This window comes from Petromyzon marinus, unplaced genomic scaffold (assembly GCF_048934315.1).
Source record: "Petromyzon marinus isolate PM22_M1 ecotype Great Lakes invasive population unplaced genomic scaffold, UKy_Petmar_22M1.pri1.0 PM_G_Scaffold_36, whole genome shotgun sequence".
Lineage (NCBI taxonomy): Eukaryota > Metazoa > Chordata > Hyperoartia > Petromyzontiformes > Petromyzontidae > Petromyzon > Petromyzon marinus.
The window spans coordinates 2,223,358-2,233,222 of NW_027422939.1; the positions used below are offsets into that span (position 1 = coordinate 2,223,358).

The following is a 9,865-nucleotide window of genomic DNA, read 5'->3' on the forward strand; positions in this document are numbered from 1 at the left end:
AGGTCATGGGGATGGAGTTTAAGTTGATTCAGATTCATTTTCCATTGCCCCCTCCCTTGAGTGCGTGAACTCAGCAACAACAACGTGGACATTATTGTGTATACGTACACACTGTGTACACTTTGAGGCCACGTGAAGCATCAAAGGCTCGCTGGAAGGAGGAAGTCGCGTGACAGACTCAGCAGGTGCAATGGGTTAACCGACGGATGGCTATCGATTAGAAATCACATATCCCCGAGTCTCACCTGTGAGTGGCACCGCCTCACGCTGTTGTGGATTCCCACGTGGCTCGGAGCCTCAAAAGCTCCGTGACTCCTGGGTGGTGATACAAAGACAAAGATCCCCCGTGTAGCCTTAACAGACTGTTGGGGCAAGTGTTGTTAGCAAGTAGCAGCACCACCTATGAAGGCCGGAACGGTACACGAGGGGGTGGGTGGCCAGCACCACGCCCGACCGCCTTTGTCTCCCTAGTGGCAATGTTTACACACCGCACCAGGTACTCATTTGAGGCTGAGTCGACCTAGGGGAGGCCCGGGACCGGTTCAGATAATCGTCACTGGTGTTGGCCGTGAGACAGACACACACACAGACACACACAGACACACACACACATACACACATACACACAGACACACACAGACACACACACATACACATATACACACAGACACACACAGACACACACACATACACACACAGCAATAACAACAACAACCGCCATTCGCCACTAAGTGGCGGTGACGTCACCACGACGCTTGTGCCAGGCTATGTGCACCGTGAGGCCACGTGAAGTGTCGAACGCCCGCTGGCAGGAGGTCACTGGGCAGACCCAGGTGCCACGGGTCGACTGACTGAGATGACTGGCTGATGCACCACCTGTGCCCCTACTGTGCCAACCTGCTGTGCTTTAGCCACCCGGCGCTCCGCTCTTTGTTCTGAGCGTCGCTCCTCCGCCCTCCGTTGTTGTTGGAGGGCGACTGCCTCCAACTGCCCAGTAGCATCCTTCACGAGCCTCCTCCACAGAGGCCGATCTTGACACCGCTGGTACCAGTCATCGGCAAGTCCACTCAGCTCCACGTCCTCCTGTACCACATCACTCTATCTCTTCTCTAGCCCGTGCCGCGCCCGCTTAGCCCCCTCAATCCGGCCAAACAAAAGCTGTTTCGGCATGCGGTGGCTGGGCATGCGGGCTACATGACCCAGCCATCGCAGCCTTGCCTGCCGGAGGAGCTCACCGATGGGACCCTGCCCAGATCTTTCAAGGATTTGTGAGCTCCTCACACAATCCAGTCTGGTTAAACCCAGGATGGATCGTAGGCAGGCCAGCCTAAATGTTTCTAACCGGCGAAGATGTTCCACTAGTGGGGTCCACGTTTCACAAGCGTAGAGAAGGGAGGGAATGACCGTGGCCGAGAAGATCTGAAGCTTAGTGCGGAGCGACAGACCAGGTAGCTTCCACACAGCGTTACGCAACCGATGAAAAGATATTGCCGCTCGACTGATTCGGAGTGAGACCTCTGCTATTAAACTGGAGCCAGTCATAAGCACACTGCCCAGGTATGGGAAACTCTCCACTATCTCCACAACTGCCCCATCACCGATTGGGAGTTGTGGGGGTGGAGTGTCCGATGGTACAAAATACCCAGGCAGGTGCTTAGTTTTGGTGGGGCTGATGGTAAGGCCACACCTCTTAGTGGCACGCTCCAGTCTCAGCAGCAGCGTCACCAACTCCTCCTCTGACTGAGCAGCTATTACCAAATCATCAGCATACATAACGTGGTTGAGCAATAGGGAGCCATCCCTTGACCGCACCCGGGCATCGATTAGCCTCCCATTATATCTGTACCATATGGAGATTCCCCCGGTACAGCTATTGAAGGCTTCACGAACTACGTGGTCAAAATAGATGTTAAATAATGTGGGAGCCAGAGGACATCCCTGTCGCACCCCAAGGTGTACAGGGAATGGCTCTGACTCCCGGCCACGCAGTTTTACCCGGGCCCGCTCACCATCATGAAGGTCCTTAATGATCGTGAGCAGAGGGTCAGGTACTCCAAAAGCACGAAGAACGACCCAGAGCCCAGGCCTACTGATGGTATCATAGGCCTTGACCAGGTCAATAAAGCAGAGATGTAGGTCTTGTTGGAATTCCCTACAGCTCTGCTGTAGCAGACGGACAGAAAATATGGCATCTGTGCAGGACCGCCCTTTCCTGAAACCGCATTGGGGCTCCGCAAGCCTCTCCTCAGCGTGCCTGGCAAGGCGATGCTGAATAATCCTTGCCAGGACCTTTCCCGGCACACTGAGGAGTGAGATGGCCCTGTAGTTGTTACAGTCTGTGCGGTCCCCCTTCTTAAAAAGGGGGACCACCAGGGCATCTTCCAATCCTGCGGAACCCGTCCAGTGGTCCAGACTGTTGTTATGATGTCATATAGGGCAGTCTGTGCACAAACGCCACCCTCCCTCAGCATTTCGCTTGGGAGATCATCTCTGCCCGCTGCCTTTCCTGGTCTCAGACTCCGGATCGCCTTCAATATTTCCTCAGCAGATGGCACCTCAGCCAGCCACTCACAGGGGGTGACTTCTTCCAATATTTGAGGCACCGCAGCCTCAGCAGGGTCATCCTCACTTTGTGCCACGATGTTTTCCTGGCTGAGGGATTTTCCCTCCCCCAGGACCTCACAGAAATGCTCAGCAAATCTGCGAACCTGTTCCTGGGGGTCGGAGATTGGATCACCGTTTTTTCCCCTAATGATGGTAATAGGTGTGGCGCTGCAGGTTACTTTTTTGATGGAGTTAAATAGAGATTTGTGATCACGGGCCACTGAGGCAGACTCCATCTCCTCAGCAACCCGCGACCACCACCCATCCTTGCAGCGCCTCACGGCTCTCCGAACCTCCGAGCGAAGGCTGCGGTAAGCCTCCTCATTCTCTGACGTGGGATTCTGTAGCCGATGATAGTGGGCCTGTCGCTTTTTCTCAACCATCCTGAACACCTCCTCTGTCAGCCAGGGTCTCTGGGGAGGTCTGGACCGCGTACCCAAAGCAGCCATTGCAGCTGCATGAGTCACAGTCCTAAACCTCGCCCATTTACCCTCGACATCAGGAGGAGTCGGGGACGATGCCAATCCCAGCCGCAAGCGATGATGAAATTCTCGCTTGCAACTTTCATCAGATAACTGAGACCAGGCCACTTTATGTTGGAATGGGGTCCTGTGTGTACACCCACCACCGGAGTGGAAGAATGGCAGGCGCATCTTACAGATGACTAGTCGATGGTCAGAGGGCAGATCAGCTCCACGGTAGGTCCTGGTGTCAAGGACATGGGCTCGCATTCGCTGGTCCGTCACTATGTAGTCCAGCAGATGTTCTTGCTTGGACCCGGCATGCATCCATGATGTTGTGTGGATGCGCCGATGCCGGAACAGCGTGTTGGTAATTACAAGCCCATGGGCTGCACAAAAATCTAGCAGCCTCCTACCGTTGTTATTGAGCTGATCTGGCCCATGCCCTCCAATCACTCCAGACCAGGTGCCAGTATCATGACCAACTCGGGCATTGAAGTCACCCAACATGATGACTCTATCCCGAGGGGCCACTTTAGCCAGCACCTGTGACAGGATGTCATAGAAGGCATCTGACTCATCGGCTTTGCCTGCATCCCTCCACGGATGTTCATCTTCGGTGGGGGCATAAGTAACCACGACCACCATTCCTTGCCTCCGGTTGATGGGAAGGCGAGCCCAAAGTAGCCTGGGGCTTACAGCTTCCCACACCTCACCGCCACGCTCCCACGCCCCCTTCATTCTTTTGTTCAAAAGAAGAGCCACACCCTGTTGTTTGGCAGTCTGCTGCCCCGAGTAGAGGACTGTCCACCCCTCATGGTGGCAGGAGCCAGAGCCGGTCCACCGGACCTCCTGAATGCCATATAGATCCAGGCGGTACCGGTCCAGCTTCCGACAGAGGAGTGGCAGCCTCTCATCTGCAGTGAGCGTTCGAACATTCCACGTGGCCACCCGTAGTGGCTTTTCATTGTTTCTGGAGTAGCCCCGAGGGTAGGTATTCAATCTCCTGGCTCCGCCAATTGGGGTTTGGCCAGGAGACGTCATAGACGCCTGGCCCCCCGGGGCCTCCGGCACAAGCTTATTAGTTACATATTTCAGTTTAATTCGTGGTTTCGTGGTAATTAATTGAAGGTGGAGGGGTTACCAGCCCCTCGCACCCGTCCAGAGCCCCCGTTTAGCCCCTGTGGTGGACACATATGCCATGAGGGGAGGAGCCAATCAAAATTGGATCTCCCCCCACAGCGCTGTCCACGACAGAGTTGCCCGTCCGGCACACAGAGACACACACACAGACACACACACACAGAGACACACACAGACACACACAGACACACAGAGACACACAGACACACACACAGACACACAGACACACACACACAGAGACTCCGCCCACCTCTGTGATGTTCTCCATGTAGCGCCGCCCCCCACGGTTGGAATCGGCGCTCACGATCAGCTTCAATGGGCTCGACATGGTGCAACCTTAACACACACACAGAGACAGACACATACAGACACACAGAGACACACACACATACACACACACACAGACACACACACACACACAGAGACACACACACACAGACACACACACAGACACACACACACAGACACACACACAGATACACAAACACAGATACACACAGACACACACACAGACACACACACACAACAACCTGTGTCTCTGTGTGTGTGTGTCTGTGTGTGTCTTTGGTGCAACCTTACCCCAAACATACACACAACAACCTCTGTGTGTCTGTGTGTGTGTCTCTCTGTGTGTCTGTGTGTGTGTCTGTGTGTGTGTCTGTGTGTGTGTCTGTGTGTGTGTCTCTGGTGCAACCTCACCCCACACACAACAACCTCTGTGTGTCTGTGTGTGTGTCTCTCTGTGTGTCTGTGTGTTTGTCTGTGTGTGTCTGTGTGTATGTGTCTCTGGTGCAACCTCACCCCACACACACAACCACCTCTGTGTGTCTGTGTGGGTTTGTGTCTCTCTGTGTGTGTCTGTGGTGCAACCTTACCCCACACACACACACAACCTGTGTGTCTGTGTGTGTCTCTGTGTGTGTCTGTGTGTGTGTGTGTCTCTTGTGCAACCTCACCCCACACACACAACCTGTGTCTGTGTGTGTGTCTCTTGTGCAACCTCACCCCACACACACACAGACACACAACCTGTGTGTCTGTGTGTGTGTCTCTGTGTGTCTGTGTGTGTGTCTCTTGTGCAACCTCACCCCACACACACACAGACACACAACCTGTGTGTCTGTGTATGTCTGTGTGTGTGTAGTCGTGCTCTCACTGCGGGCTACTCACAACACTGATGACAAATGTCGCCGTGACTACCACGTTTTTGCCGTCGTAAAATGACAGATTAATAATAAACAAAAATTAGGTTAATAATGAAAAATGACAGATTAATAATACACACAAATTAGGTTAATAATGAAAAATGACAGATTAATGACAGACTCATAATGAACAATGACAGATTAATAATGAAAACCACAGACTAATCATGGAAAATGACAGATTAATAATAAACAGAAAAGCCTTAAAGCCCTAAGCGTGTTGTGGTGGCAGCAGCAGCAGCAGTGACGAGGCACACCACGTGACGTTGCCGGGGCAAGCCAGGGCAAGCCAGGGCAACACACAGCCTCACACTACACACACAGCCTCACACCACACACAGCCTCACACCACACACAGCCTCACACTACACACAGCCTCACACCACACACAGCCTCACAGTACACACACAGCCTCACACTAAACACACACAGCCTCACACTACACACACACAGCCTCACACTACACACACAGCCTCACACCACACACAGCCTCACACTACACACACAGCCTTACACTACACACACAGCCTCACACTACACACAGCCTCACACCACACACAGCCTCACACTACACACACAGCCTCACACCACACCCCCTGTCTCACACTACACAACGTGACGTCACCACGACGCTTGTGCCAGGCTAGGTGCACATTGAGGCAGTCACGTGAAGTGTCGAACGCCCGCTGGCAGGAGGTCACGGGGCAGACCCAGCAGGTGCCACGGGTGACCGAGATGAGTGGCTGATGCACCACCTGTGCCCCCTACTGTGCCAACCTGCTGTGCTTTATCCAGCTGGCGCTCCGCTCGTTGTTGTGAGCGTCGCTCCTCCACCCTTCGTTGTTGTTGGAGGGCGACTGCCTCCAACTACCCAGCAGCAGCAGCGTCCTTCACGAGCCTACTCCTCCACAGAGGTCACACTCCACACACACTCACTACCCCACAAAGCCCCGCCCCTCACAGGCTCCTCCCCCACCCACAGCCCCGCCCACAGCCCCACCCACAGCCCCGCCCACAGCCCCGGTGCGTGACAGATGGAGGCTGCTGTTGTGTTCAGCTTGCAAGAGGAGAATCCCAAGAGCTGTGAAGCCTCTACGGGGAGCGTCTCCACGTCGCCGTGAAGATCTTTTAACAAACTCCCGAGCACAAGAAAGCCCATCCCGATCGAGTCGCTCGCATGTCCTGAAGAGATGTGAGCCATTCTCAAAGGGAACGCCGATCTCATTTACACACCGACCCCCCTGGTTCCATCTGTGGGGGGCTAATGCCCCCCTCCACACTCACCACTAGGTGGGGGGGGGGGCTGATCTCCCCCTCCTCACTCCCCCGCGAGCGGGTGGGGTGTGACGTCAGCACCCCTCCACCACCCCCCCACTCGCCGCTGGCGGCTGCTCAGAGTTAATTATTTATTTATACGAAGCCGTTGTGTCAACAGCCAACGGGCGCTGGACGGCCCTCCCCCACCCACGTGACCCCCCCGCCCCACGCGCGTGGGTGCGGGCAGCCGCAGTAGGGTTGTTTAATGCGCGGGGCGCGCTCGGTAAGCAATTAATTAATTAATCTCTGCGCGCGCTGGGTAAGCAATTAATTAATTAATCTCTGCGCGCTCGCTCGCGGTGAAGGTCAAACGTCCCTCTGTTTAATTATTTATTTATGGGTGCCTATGCTGATTAAACCACCCACACACACACAGCGTGGTACGCCGATCGCTGTCTCACCGCTCTTCACAAAGAGCCCCCATATAGCCTTAACAGACTGTAGGGGCAAGTGCTGTTAGCGAGCAGCACCTATGAAGGCCGTAACCGCTCTTCACACACACACGCACACACGCGTCACAAAGTCAGCAGTCTGCGCTAAGATTTATTTCCCGTGTATGTCTCCCTCCAGCCAGCAGCAGCCCTTCCTCCTCTCTCACCTACCCGTCTCAGAGTGCGTCTACCGCCTAAGCCCGAGCCGACCGAACTGGCCTCCCTTGTCCGTGTCCGCCGCTCACCTCTGCGGCCGCTGCTGCTGCTGCCCGACGGGGCCAAGGGAGATGTTCTCTCTCTCTCTCTCGCCTTGGAGGACTTTGTCTCGTCGATCGCTCTCAGCTCCACCCTGCGGGCGTCCCGAGCGCGGACCCTGAGGACGGCTAGCTTGTCTCCCGCCGCCGCCGCCGCTCCAGAAGGACTCTGCCACAAATTCTCCCTCCTGCACCACCCTTATATATGTCCCAAGCCCCTTAACCCCGCCCCCCACCCCCCCGGGTCATATGACGTCATCCTGTGCATCCAATCGAATCCCCCCCACCCCCTCCCCCGGGTCATGTGACGTCATCCTGCGCATCCAATCGAATCCTCTTTGGGGCCGTTAGGAGCGCTCTGGCCGTTGGGAATGGGGGGAGGGGGTGGTCGCGTCATCCACCCCCCTCCCCATTGTCTCTCTGTGTCTACTTATTATCGGCCCATTGCTTTAACCCTCCCAGCCCGCTGTTTACTCCGACACTGGGTGCTGGATGAAGTTCCCACCACCCCCACGTGTTGTGTATGCTTCATCGCGGCCGGCCTGTAAAGCTCTAAGCTCTATGCCCCCCTTTTTTGTGGGGGGAGGGCGCCACATAATCCTGTCTGGGGGGGCTCGGAAAATTTCCTGGTTCGGGGAAACCGTGGAACGTCCCCGCTAGCGGGGTCCTCGGGTGAAAACCCATCGTACCACGTGATCCCTGCTAGTGGGGTCCTCGGGTGAAAACCCATCGTACCACGTGATCCCTACTAGTGGAGTCCTCGGGTGAAAACCCATCGTACCACGTGATCCCTGCTAGCGGGGTCCTCGGGTGAAAACCCATCGTACCACGTGATCCCTGCTAGCGGGGTCCTCGGGTGAAAACTCATCGTACCACGTGATCCCTGCTAATGGAGTTCTCGGGTGGAAACCCATCATACCACGTGATCCCTCCTCGAGACCCTACGGGGGGCGCATGCGAGTGTTTAGTGGGGGCGTGCGTGCGTTCGTGGGGGGGGGGAGGCCGAGCTGCCCCGCTCCGGTGGCACCACACATCACGTCTTCCAATGCCAAACGAATCTTGTTCAGGGGCCTATAGCTTGGCCCCTGATCTAAGAGAGAATTAGACTGCTACGCGCTGAACTAGATCACGCGGACGAGACACTCTGGAAATCGCACTTAACAATGACGGGGGGGAAATAAAATGTCTACGTCTGATTGGGAACATGTAGATAACGTGTCAGCTGAATGTAAAGATAACCTGATTTCCAAGTTCAACCTCCTTTCCAAGAAGAAGTCAGATCAACACGTTAAAAAGTTTGACGTTGACGAGGTTGTTATTAATCTTGAGTAATAGCCCTATTTGCAACGGTCTGAAGCCGGCTTTGGCTAACGGTTAAACTTTGTAGTCACCACAAACCAGCGGATGATATCGTTGCCCAGGTCCATGTCGCTCTTAAGGGTTTGGGGGCACGTCGCTGCAGACGCGACGAGATCTGAGATCGCTGCAACCCTCAAGAGCGCTAAGATGCCAGTCAGCAATGTCAGTAAGGATGAGAGTTTTGAGTTATCTCAATTGAAAAAGAGAGATGATATCATGATCCTCTCAGCCGATAAGGGCAATGCCACGGTCATCATGGACAAAATCACATAGAACAATAACAATTCAGGAGCTACTTAATGATGGTAGCTACACAAAAAATTTAAAGAGATCCCACCAACAGCCTCGTTACAAAAACGAACAGCATCATCACTGATTCAGCTTCATTAATTGAACAGACCAAACGGTTTTCCTTAAAACCTTCTGCTGCTAGACCACCCAGATTATATGGCTTACCAAAAATCCATAAAGAAGGTACACCACTCCGTCCCATCGTCTCCACCATTGGCTCACCCACCTACGAACTGGCCCGATATCTGAGACCTTGCAGCCATTCACTGGTAAGACCACCTCTTCTGTACTTAACTCAGCTCACCTGTCAAGGCGCTTTGTTTCCTCTCACACAGCTTAAAGGTCGTGATCTGAACGTGGCTCTTTCACTCCAGCGCTGTCCTACCAGACAGTCTCGTCCCTTCACCTGATGAAGGCCGCTTGTGTTGTGGCCGAAACGTCGTGAGAATATTATTGTGTTATTTCATTTGATCAATTTATTATTTTATTCTCATTCTACGCGACTTTACCGAAAGAACCAAAGAAGATCACCTGGTATCTTCAATTAAAGACATCTCACTGTCCCCAGGTGACTTACTCGTCAGTTTCGATGTAGTTTCTTTGTTCACCAAAGTTCCTGTGCCCGATACCCATTGCAATCATTGAGGATTTGGTCCATCGAGGATTGAATGCCGATGTACCGGCCCTGGCGAGACACTGCCTCACCAATACTCACCCGGAATGGAACATTCGACAAACAAGTTGAAGGCACCCCAATGGGTTCTCCCTTATTACCGGTTGTGGCAAATATTTTCATGAAA

General features: G+C 54.0%; 1 long non-coding RNA gene across 1 annotated transcript; it reads right to left on the reverse strand.

The window, feature by feature from the left end:
* Window positions 1-201: 201 nt before the first annotated feature.
* LOC142915853 (uncharacterized) lies at window positions 202-5,494 on the reverse strand. Its single transcript, XR_012936137.1, has 3 exons — window positions 5,379-5,494; window positions 4,459-4,544; window positions 202-315 (listed from the first exon to the last, which is right to left on the reverse strand). It is a non-coding gene; the product is annotated as an uncharacterized LOC142915853 (long non-coding RNA).
* Window positions 5,495-9,865: the final 4,371 nt, after the last annotated feature.